Genomic DNA, 12830 nt, shown 5'->3' on the forward strand with positions numbered 1-12830 from the left:
GTTTTCATTAATAGGTTACCTAGTACTCATAAAAATTCATTGCAAGCATTTTTTGTCTATATGCATGACGACCATACTGTTAAGATCAATCCTCTTCTCTTCATTTACAGAAACTAGTGGATGACAAATTATGTGTAACATACAGAGCTGGTTCAGCCACTTATGCAATTAGGGAAGGTTCAAAAGGGCCAGATTTCCACATCAAGCATCAGTTGCATACATATAATACAGAAGGACAAAAGTATCACCTTTAACATGACTGTCAAACAAGTTTCCTCACCAAAAATTCAGATCACAAACCATCACGGCATGTGTCCATTTTTTGTGGAAGCACAAAGTAAATGATTGATACACATTGTGCAAAAGATGACCAACCTTGTATACAAATGTCATCATCTCCGTCCTCATACATTGTGCACAAGATGACCAACCTTGCATACAAAGGTCATTTTCTCAGCTTAATCCAGGGATGCTAGAGACAACTGAGAAAGATCTCCAAGGAACCTCGTGAGCCTCCCCACACCTCAGATTGCATATGGTCATGGTTCAAATGTAAAATGGTAACACAAAAATAAAAAATTAACATCACTATCATACATGGAATTTGACAAAAATGAACTAGGCTCATGTATCATACTTTCAAGGAAAATATGTACCTCCCTTGTTATGTCAATAGTATGAGAAGGACCTCAAGTCAAGGATTCGTGTACCTGATTAGAGTTCAGAGGAATTATTATGAATAGAAACATGACCAAATGACAATAAGCCAACTTATATAATAAATGGTTAAGATTTTAAAACAAAATTATCATTATGGTTTCAAGGAGGGTCCATTTATCTCCCCAATGTTGAGTCATCTCAAAAGCAAAGGATTAGCAAAAAGCCAAAAACCAAACAATAGTATTGCAAAGGACCAGTGCAGCTAAGTTACAGTGAAGACAACACACAGAAAAATGGAGAAATTACAATGATTGCTTTATATCGGGAGGCAAAGAGCACTAAGTACAATATAGCTAACAAAGGAGTTTTTTCCTAGAAACATTGTGATTTTAAGACTAAACATTAGGTGAAAGAAAGAAATGGCAATTTCAGAACAAACTTCTTGAGACAAAAGACATGTTGTCTCCAAGTATCCCACCATACAAAAGCTAATGGACGGCCAATTTGATTAAGGACTTGATTTTAGAAAATGCCTTATAATGGCCAAATCTTCTTTTGGGGTCATGAGCCCCATGCTCCTTTAAAATCTTGTATAAGACAAAGAAGACAGCTAATGCACATCAAAACCAAATGACACTTACACAAATTTCTTTGGCATTAGACTTCTACCAGTTTGTAGAAAGTCTTATACATGATCTTATTTCTTTTTTAGAAAGATCTTTCAAATATTTTTCTCACCAATCCAAACACAAATATCTTAGCGATTTTGACAAATATTGGTCCCTGTTACTATGATGCCAGAATACAAGCCAATAGCCAGTCCTGCACCCAATCCCTAGTTAGAAAACCACAAGAAATTCATAAAGAATCTAATAGCTTCCTGACCCAAGCACAATTGAAAACATGTTGAGTCAACTCAAATTTGCTAAATACCGATACGAAATCTTGTACAAACCACTGAATCAAGGATACCAAACTCATCGAGTCTTGGCTGGGCGTGTAAAGAAGCCAGCACATGGAAAAGAATCATAAACAAGTAAAATCTGCTTCCCATCCAAGGGGAATTTCATGACCCCTATGCAGAGAATTGTTTTCCAACAAGGGCATGAGCATTACACAAATGAAAATTGTTATGAGCTTCAAAGATCACAGATCGCAAGGGGAGACATAATTCAGTCAACATTAACAACAAATTCTGCTTACAGAGTTCACCGGCTGAAGAGTCGCTTGGGTGTAAATCTCATCAGCACTCTCTCTACCTGTAGTTCCAAGCAATATATGCAACCAGATAGGTATTAGAGAGCATCTACTAAGGGAAACATAAAGACTAAAGGAAGATTGAGTATGAGTTAAAACATGCATGTAGTATAACATTGTGAACCTGGCACATCAACTGAGATGGGAGACTTGGGTAGTTAGGAATATGTAAGTTTGCGGCTTTGTTAGTTAAAACTGCCACCTTTCACATAGCAACTCATCCTGAAACATATATATTTCAAAGGGACCTATCAATTTGTTCCTTAGCGAAACCAAGTCCACTTGGTTTTTGCAAGTTCTAAAGCCTTGGTTGGTGTAGCACATATGTAATTTTCACTGTTTATTTAGATGTCTCAGAAGCCAACACCAATTAGTCAGGATAAGGCTTAGATGATGGTGATTTAGATGTCTCATAAGTGGCAAACAAACTGAAGAACTGAGAAGCAAGAAGCAGTTAGAAATCAAACCTAGAAACCAAAAGCTAAAATTTTAAATGAATTACCTGGCATGCAAGAGTGTGACTGTTGGCAATTCCTCTAGATTTCAATTCTTCCATTATTAAACTGATATAATCTTCCATTGGATCTCTATAAGGATCCCCTGAATCCTCAACATAACTTACTATCACCCCATGTGCACTGAAGAATATCATAACCTGCCCAATTTACCACGACGTGAGTGACCCTTCACCATTTCCCGAAAATAGGAGTAAAGCAAGAAAAGAATTCTAGTTAATGTAATGGAACTAGTTTCACAACTATTGATTGCTCCAAACATTAACAAAAGGCACATACTGCACCTATGCATCATGTTTATCAAAATATCACAAATCATATAAGATTCCAAACAATTTAGAATAAATCAATCGTTGTGAAATGCCAAGTTATTTACCCAAGGCACACACGATCCATATAGAGCAAATGTCTTGAATGTCTGTTGATATTTGATATTTGATAGTGGTGGTGCAACTAAAGTGAATTCAGTATCATTTCATATTTGATAGTGGTGGTGCAACTAAAGCAAATTTGGCCAATGAAAGAATTATGTCAAAGATACACCAAATCATGCCCCAACAAAGAGCATGAGAATGAAGAACATGCATGTAATGATAAGGACTGATTATAAAAGATGAAACAAATGTGTATAGAGGTAGAGATGTTGGTTTATCTAGCAAAAAGATGCTATCAATGCCTCGAGTAATTAATGAGGTGCACTGGTTTGAGCACAATATTTTTCGCATCACTTTTCAATTCTAATGGTAAGTTATGCATGATTTTGAAGATGGTGGAAGCAGTGAGAACACAATCTCATAAGAAATTCCAGATATGTTAAAACTAAAAGAATGTGAACATTGACGTCCATATTAGATTCATTGGATCAAGAAAAGAGGGGTGGTCTCTATTGAATTTAGGTGCTTGGTAACGAGAAATAATATTAAATTAAGGAAGGGGAATGGAATTCTTAGTACAAAAAGCAGGACGATATGTGACTGACTTGGGCAAAGCTCGAACAGCAGAGTTAACACCTTTAGAACCAGGGCAAACACAATATTTAGCCTGGTAGAAATGGTTTTTTATTTTTTTCTAAAAAATGATTGAAGTGAAATTTTAATCGGAAACTGAAATTTGTATTAAAGAAAAGAAAGTCAGGTCTAGATTTAATTCATCTGGGTGTTTTTGGAGTTATAAAAGGTTATAAACATTTTCCTAATTTAATTGAATTGGAATCCATTGCAAAGTTGATTCTTAATTGAATTGGAATCCAAAAAAATAGCACATTGAATAGATAGCTTCCAAGTTTTCAATATTTGGTAGTTCTTTAAGCAACTTAATAGCCATACAAATAGTATTATCCTATTTCGGTTAATGGTTAGCATTCAGTAAATTGGTCAGTTAAACAACAAAAGCAGCATCTTTTCTTTTTTTTCTTTTCTTTTTAAAATGGTTTTACTCATTTTTTGAGGAACAGCTAGGACATGTGAAGAATAGTTCTACTCTTCCAACATGAGCCAAGGTGTAAGATCCATGCATTTCATCACATGGGGCCCACCTTAGATGTGTGTGGCCTGAAATAAAGGACAATTTGGCCAATGGGAGGGCCACACTTGTACAAAAACTGGATGGTTGATATAACTGGACCAGCCTGATCACTGGACCAGCCTGATTTTCTGGCCACAAAACATTCATGGTGGGGCTCACCATATGATCAGCCCGGACCCGTCACATTTGGGGAGACTCACAAGTAGCCTCTGGGGCTCATTGATGATTTGAAAATAAGCATACAAATAGATCATGTAATATCATTCAAGTGTCAGACACAGATTTCAGCTATAATATGAACCTTTCTTCTCTACTCACAACTCCTATTTCATTCATTGGAAATAGAGCTACATCATGGTTTGTTACTGAGATTCCCAAACCAAATGAACCTTTCTTCTCTACTCACAACTCCTGGCATGTAATTTGGATTGGAAAAAGCTGGAAAACAGTATCCCTCTTAATGATGTTTTCGTTTTCTACTCCCACCCAAACAATCCTAAATCAATTTACTGAAAAATTTCACTATGCAACCAAGAGTTATATGATCACCTGTCTGATGACTGATGACATGTAGAGTAAGCTCATGTTCTGATTTGCCACAAGTGGAAACCACAACCAGCGTTAAATGTTGGCTGCTGCAAAAAATGCGGCAGCAATGTTCCATTTTGTTGTAGTGACTTGGATGTTTGGCCATGGGGCCAACTATAAACAGGATATCAAAGATGACTATCATGGAACAGAAAACTGTATATACATTTGCCTTAGTTTATAATAAGGATAGTTTAATTAGCTTAAAGCACATTTTAGCTTGGGTGCAGTTGGTAGAACCAAATGTCATTCATGAAATTTAATGATTAATCAGTCTTATTTACTGCAAAATATCACCAAGTTTCATGATATTTAGTGCAACCAAGCACACCCTTATATGAATTATCATATCATGCTCAACCTATGCATATCATCACTAAATGTTCTTACATATGAATTGATATACAATAACCAACTGCATAACAGATGTATAAAAAGAGATTGTCTAACTGACAAGATGGACACAAAGTTATCCAACTGCATATATCTTGTAGAAACAGATATGGCGGCCATAATGAAGAACATTACTTTGGCAAAGATTAACAGAAAAATAAAGCCTAAAGGATAAGCATCTCATCCCCAATGCCAAAAAACTGGCATCCCAATATGGGCCTAACGATCGTGTGTGTTAACTCTAAGTAGCATCCTTTTTAATTGACAGCCCTAGGAAATATTCTTTCAATATTTGGGCAGAACAGTTTTCAAACAATCCACTAGCAAAAAACAAACACTGAAACCTGCATCTGACCTCTTGAGTTGGCAGAACTATCTGCCCATGTCCTTGTAATAGTTGTAACCTGGAGTCTCATTTGGCCTTCAGGATTCTAATAACTGCAATAAATAGCAGCAAGTTGTAATTAAATAAGAAAAAAAAAAATGAAGGAAAGACAAAAAGAAAAGGAAAAATAGTACAGAAAAGAAAGTTGCAGATGAAAGTAGCACCATACTTTGGCTGCGTCGCCAAAAAGCATTTGCAATATTGGGTTCACTATGTGACCAACTCCAACCAAAAACAGAAAACGAAGGGATTAGTCTCACTTCAAAAAAGAGGTGGGGCACCCCGTGTCTTTTAAAAAAAAAAAAAAAGAAGAAGAAGAAGAAAATGAAGGTAACTAAAATGTGACTTGCCATTACCAGCCCATTAATTCTCACTTCAAATATCAAAGACAAAACCACAAAGTTTTCATTAAAGTGAAGCAGCAGCGGTGCTCTTCCTTGGAGCTGCTTGGGTACCTGAAAATGGAAAGTAAAAGAAACAAATGTTCAAGAGAATTCGAGAGAAGAACACGAAAGACGAAATAGCGTAAATCCAAATCAACGACAACAGACCATTCTCGGTAACTTTTCCTTTAGTTGTTTTTTTTTTTTTTTCCAGCCTCTTTGGGGGCGTTTAGATCATAAGTTACTTAAGTTGCTTATTCCTTAAGTAGTTTATCTTGGTTTCTACCATAAAAATGACCAAAAGCTACGGACTATGAGAGTTTTTTGCTACGGATATAAACCGTAGCTTAATTACTGGAGTTTTAATCCATAGCTAAAGGATGTTGCATTCCCACGGCCTGCTGAAGTTTTACGGTACCCTGAGAGCCTCCATGGGCCTACCGCAACATGCGTGTTTTATCTAAGCCGTCCATCCATTTGGATAGCTCATTTTAAGGCATGTGCCAAAAAAAGGAGGCAGATTGAAGGCTCAAGTGGACCACACCGTTGGAAATAGTCGATATTAAGTCGTTGCCATTTATATTTGTGTGATCCACGTGGTCCTTCGATCTGCCTCCTTTTTTTGTATCACGCATATAATTAGATTCTAAAATGAATGAATGGATTGGATAAACCATGTACATCATGGTGGGCCCCACGAGCCCATGACAGGACTGTCCATGCAATGGCGGTCCCCAAAATTTTAGCTCATTCTTTTGGTAAAAGAAACCTCCGCACACTCCCGCCCTCACTTTCCCTTTCCCTCTCCCTCTCGCCCTCACTTTCCCTCTCTCGCACTCCCTTGCCTTTGCTCGCCCTCGCCCTTCTCTCTCTCTCTCTCTCTCTCTCTCTCTCTCTCTCTCTCTCTCTCTCTCGGCGCATCGTCTCCAGCATCATCTCCAGATCTGGTGTGGCCAGCAGCCCCCACCCTTCACCTCTTCCCCAACCAGGTACTCATTTCTCTCAAATGGAGATTTAGGGTTTTTATTTCTAGATCTACAAATCTGCATATTATCATATTTTACAATATTGGAATTAGGGCTTTCCTAAAATCTGTAATGGGAAAAGGATTTGAGCTTTCATAAAAATCAAATTTATGGTTTATTTTTCTGAATCTGTAATGGGAAAAGGATCATCTTTTCCTTTCATTTCGTGGGTGGGATTTTTTTTTTTTTTTAAATGATTTTGGGGTCTGATCGTGTTGGGTTTGAGGGTGGGTTCTTTTTGTTGTTCATTTCAACATTTTCTTTTAAGGGTATGATTGGTTTTGTGTTTTGGGGATTTGGGTTACTGGGTTTATGGTAATTTATGTTTTCTTCAGTGGGGGGTTTTGTTTTGGGATTTGATGGTTTTTTGTCCATTTGGATTTGGGTGTTTGGGTATCATATTCCTTTTTTTTTTCCCCAACTTTGATGTTGAAATCTCTTTTATAATTCGGATTTCTCCCTTTGTTTGTGAAATTTTAAGGAATCCTATTCCTATAAAATAAAAATAAAAAAAAAATAAAAAATAAAAAAAAAATAGAAAGATTTACTCATTCTTCATGGTTATGAAGTATCTGCCCTTGTTGTAGCAGTAGTTGAACTTGTTGAACATTGTCTCTTGAAGAAGAATTATAGTCTCCATGTAAAATATATAAATAAATAAATAAACAGAGTCACTCGAGGTATTCTCTCTCTCTATTTTTCTCTTTTGATAGCCGGAAATTGGGCAGTAGCCATGGCAGTGGTAGCCATGTCCGCCACTGTCCATGGCCCCCTACATGTTTGAAGAAATGCTTCAACCAATATTCTCGATTGTCTCACGTACTCTTTCAAAATATTGATTACTTCCACAGATCTCCAGCACATGTTGGCGTCTACTTAGATTCTAGCACGTCCCACACCTTCACATCACGGGCTTTCATTGAATCACGGGCATTTGGATGCACCGTGACCAATTAACCATGGTTAGTTCAATAGAAAGGAAATGGTGAAATTGTCCTAGTATTTATGATATGAGGGAATAGCCCTCAAGTTGCAGTTAATTAACTTCCATTTGTATCTGACATGATGGTAATATAATTGAAATTTGGAGATTGGTTCCTCAATATGAATACCAAGGTAATTGCAATTTTGTCACTTCCACTTCAAGAACTAATTATTTCAGTTCACTTCATTAGTACATATTGTGCTAGTTCTTAATCATATAGCCTCTACTATTGAGATCTGCTGTTAAATTTTAGTAATGGAAGTTCATTTTTTAATGTTCCTGAATATTACAACAAGAACATTATTTAGCAGCTGAATCTAATATTATACTTGTAATTGTTGCTCCTCATCATTGCAGGTTCTTGTATACAGAGATTGGATGTCTTCAGAACATTCACAATAGCAATAGATGTAGTGGATACGAACAATTGCAAGTCGATGATTCTACAAGCTTGTTTTTTCTCTCAGGGACAGATTTTCCTGGCCAAGGAAAATGCAAAATGAGACTGAGCTGGAAATTGCGTCTATATATCACACAGATGCCATGTAACTCTTACCATTTTTTTCTTTAAATTATTATTGTGGTGGTCCTGTTACATCTATGAAGTTTTCAATTGTTTTCACCACTCATGTCAAGGAGATTTTACTATTGTTTCTTATTAAAGTTGCTTATTTGTTGATACTGTTCTATACTTTTTCTTTTTCCTGCAATAGGTGGGGATGCATCAATGACTTCACCATTGTCATCATTGAGTGATGAGCCCCAACCAAAAGAGAATTTGCTGTCTATACTCAAAGCCCCAGGTTCTATGGGTGAGTGTCCAGAAGTGTCCTTAAAGAATGTAGGCAATTGGAGTTAGTTTTTTTTTACTATCGTAGTGAATTTCATTAGTTATACGAAGCTCTTTTTTTAATGCCTCTGTTTTTCTCTTTAACATCCTAAAAGAATTACTTTCTTGCTTCCTATTTCTTGGGTTAGATTAGAGGACTACTGGAAAGCCAGTCTCCTTTGCCTTGGAAGTACTTACTTTCATGCCTCCTATTTCTTGCATTTGTTGCACACAGTCACATAAATGCTACCACAAATATTAAAAAATGGCATGTTTCACGCATAGTTTTGCAGACATGTTGATGATGGCTCCTTGAAGAACTCATTATCAAGTCATTCTGTCTGGTTCTGGATATTCCTATGGATACTAATCATTGCATTTTTGTTCAACAGGATGATGATTTAGATGAATCGATTTACACTCCAGGTTAATTTGTTGGTTTGAGCTAATCCCTTTTTTTCTTTTACTTTTCTCCATAATCTTTCAAAAAGGGACAAAATCTTCATAATTCATGATTTTACATGCCTGCACACTCCTTTGATCTATTTTCTCCCTTGCTTGTCATATAATAACCATGAACTATTTGCAGGTTCTTGACGAAGCTGATTGAATGCTTGACATGGGATTCAAGCAAGAAGTTCGCTTCATATTGAGCTAGACATCCTCTAGTATGTGATTTGTACAAAAACCATGAAAGAGTTTTGTTGGTTTCTGTTGTAGAATGAGATATTCATGGACATGAATCCGAATGAGCAATGTTGCAAAACAATCTATGGGAGGGACACATTTTCACTATTTTGTTTCTGTTGCAGTGTATTTTCCTTTTGTTCTTAGATATGAATATATGGAAACAACTTTGAGTCTTTCCTCATCACCGTTGTCAATCCCAACAAGCAAGCACTTGACTGTTGGGATGAGGAGAATGGGCTAAGTGGGGATTATGCCGCTTTCTGTGAGAATGCCAAGGCAAAAGAATACATTCTTGGGGAACTTACAAAGCATGCCAAAGCAAAGAAGGTAATTAGTAGCTAAACAGTTTGAAGTGATATTTCTTCAGTCTTGGGTTTTCAATACCATTTGTCATGTTTTTACTTATTTGGAAGCTGAAAGGTTTTTCTAACTATCTCATAGTCCACTCAAAGCTAAATCATAACTTATTCATGCTTGGCAGTTAAAAGCTTTCGAAATCCCAAAAGCCATCCAGCTTGACCCAGTACCATTTGACATGGAGCGAGACCTTCTCACCCAACCAAACCTAAAAGAAAATGCTGCAACAGTTGCTCAAATATTACCTGGTTAGCCCTTCTTCACCCTTTCTGGGAGGTCCCTATGAAAAATAACTATGATCTCTCAACGCAGTAGCATTACCTGACTTGAAGTATCAATTGATGATAGCTTTAAAATAATTTGCTGAAAATCATGCATTATTGCCTGTATGTTTTTGTGGACATAAAGGAGTGTTGTAGATTAAAGTATAGAAAAATGAGAGTGCCAATATCTAGAAAATGGTTTGGTTTAGGTCTTAAAAGAAATCTCCGCTATCCATTCTGCTATGGTGGTGATTAGAACTTTTCAAGAGTTGGGTGGGCACACTAGATGAGCCATGGGCCAAAGACTACACTAAGGAATCATGTCTGATTAATGGTGTGATGTTTGTTTAGATTCAATGAATGATTAGGATGGCCAGTGTGTTTTTGTTTCATTTTGTTGTAATTCTAGGTGTAGCTTTGAAAGAAATTTCTTTTAAATATATTAAAAATAAAAATAAAAAACTATTGTTACTTTGGCTAATGTCATGATAACTTCTTTTTTTTCCAGCTAGAACAAATCATAAAAAAACATCTGTTTTTGTTTCATGTGTTGTAATTCCAGGTGTAGCTTTGAAAGAGGATTCTTTTACATCTTTTTCTTTTTTAAAAATGTTGTTACTTTGGCTAATGGCATAAGAACTAATTCTTTTATTTCAGCAAGATGAAAAAAGTGTTGTTTCATCTACACTTTTCTTTTTCTTTTGGAATCTCTACGATTGTCAATCCGAGTTCATACTTCTATGCAAGTTTGATTTACCATTCCTTTTTCGGTTGAAACTAATGGACAAGCTTGATGCTACGGAAAAGCAGGTCTTTGAAACCAAGTTTGCCAAAATTGGAAAGATATTTGCTAATTCCACAAGCGTGTGAGCCCTGCCATCCATGTGCATTTCAGGTTTGGACAATTTAACTTAATTACTTGCATTCTAGGTATGTAATTTTTTTAGCAATTTTTAAGTGCCTGCCTTCCATTCGTTAACTCTACCGGATTACTAACCTTTTTTCTCTTGTCTGAATGTATAAATAAAAGACAGTCCACTAATAAATACATCTAAAGCACAAACCGAATGGTTAAGCTATGTTTTTTCATTGACAAAAAGAAATGTACAGGGGACCCACATGTTAAGCTATGTTTCTTCATTTCCTTTTGCTACTATCTTTTCTTTTTTTTTTTTTACTTTTTTAGAAAGACTACTGTCATTTCTATTATATTATAATTATATAATATCTGTAGAATTTTGTGGGTTTTTTTTTAATTTCTATTTTTTGAATACCCTCCTCTGTTTTTTCCCATGTAAAAAAATTCATGGGTATTGTAATTTGATGGATTTCTTAGTTAAAATTACATGTTGGGAATCTAAGTCAACTTTGATTTTGAATTGAGTATCCTTCTTTCTTCTCATTCCCTTATCTCCTTTTGGAGGACATGCAACTCATAGAGCTAGAAAGGCAGCTATAACTAGAGATGGAATCCCGGAACAGAGTGGAAAAGAAGCTGAAACTCACGACAAGAAAGCTACATATCCTGGGATGCGATGAAGTGCTAGGAGGTTGAACTCTTATTTTAAGTCTATTCGAATTTTATGAGGAATTTTCAAGGTAGTTTCAGCGAGTAGCTTGGAGTCATCATAACAGTAAGATTTTTTTGTAGCTTGTGGACCCATCTGATGAGTGAACGATACAGATTTTTCTGCCGCCTTTTTCCTTTTGTTAAAATGAACACCCATAGGGAATTGCTTGTCTTGTATTCTTTATAAGCTAGCATTATACCAAAGAAAGTTGTATAAACTTCTTGCAAAAGGTAGGCCGATTCACTCTCACTTATCTCATGATTCTTGTTTTCTATGCCCAACAACTTTGCATGTCTTACACCTTTGTATGATGGTTGTTCTTTCTTTCTTATTCTGAATCATTGCTGAGCAATGACTAATGGTTATCATACACATTAATTTGACGTGAAGCTTACCAGAAGAGCTGAGGCTTTGGCGTAAAGCAAGAGTGCCATAGAAAAAGGTTCAATTTTTTAACATTTTTTCATGCATAATTCTTTATTTTCATTGAATTGAAGTTGGGTTTCTTTGTTGTATGGATTCCAAAGAACTCAAGTGGCAATTGGAATCTTTCATGATTGGAACTACTAAACATTTTGAATTTCAAGAATTAGAGGTAAACCATTTATGGCTTGTAACTTCAATATTGTATATAAACAAGTTACAGTTTTTTTTTATAACTATTTTGATTATCTGTTACTGTGAGTGATGAATTTCTAGTTTATTGTGAAGCTTCTTGATATACAACAATGCAAAGATATTGCCATTTTTGTTGTTTATATTTGTAGCAACCATAATCTATTTATTTTTTTCCTTGTACTGATTGATTTAATATGGATTTCCTTCATCCTGCAAATCAATCATCTGTCACTATGGGTTGGAAATTTCTTAGTAGCTTATAAGGTTTCTTGATGTGGAATGATTTGTAAAAGTTTGTCATTCAAATTCAATTTGCAGTCCATTTCAATTCTGCAACTCAGCAGATCATGATGTAATCTTGGAAATGGCATTAATTCATTCTCAGCTGTCTATTTCTAGTCCATAGTTCTAATGGAGAAAATTGTTGAGGTGGCATAGATTTTGGTAGCTTTATTTTCCTTTTCATGTCATTTTTTACTTTGTATTGCTCCATTTTTGGTCTGTTTTGCCAGAGCATAAAAGTTTTTGTCAGAGTTACAAATTGCATTTACATTCTCATTCCAATGGAGATGGAATTCTAATTTGTTTTTGGAGGTCTTTTGGAACGTGGAACCTTGCACATCTTTTACGTGTTCTACATAGAGATACACATGCACCTGATGTACCTGAGGCAGAACCTGTTACAATTGAGCTTTATTGGTATTGTGAATTGTTTTTTGTATAGGGCAAATACATATGAATGAGCGCACTATTGAAAAAAAAATATGATTGGAATCTTATTGCAAAT

The 12830-nt window shown here is 35.8% G+C and overlaps 1 long non-coding RNA gene across 2 annotated transcripts; it reads left to right on the forward strand.

Moving 5' to 3' along the window:
* Positions 1-6223: 6223 nt before the first annotated feature.
* On the forward strand, positions 6224-9038 carry LOC131237566 (uncharacterized). Of its 2 annotated transcripts, XR_009167316.1 has the most exons (4): positions 6226-6694; positions 8073-8260; positions 8429-8527; positions 8937-9038. It is a non-coding gene; the product is annotated as an uncharacterized LOC131237566 (long non-coding RNA). The 2 variants fall into 2 exon arrangements; XR_009167315.1 differs by lacking the exon at positions 8937-9038 and having other exon boundaries at positions 6224-6694; positions 8429-8581.
* Positions 9039-12830: the final 3792 nt, after the last annotated feature.

This window comes from Magnolia sinica, chromosome 2 (genome assembly GCF_029962835.1).
Source record: "Magnolia sinica isolate HGM2019 chromosome 2, MsV1, whole genome shotgun sequence".
Lineage (NCBI taxonomy): Eukaryota > Viridiplantae > Streptophyta > Magnoliopsida > Magnoliales > Magnoliaceae > Magnolia > Magnolia sinica.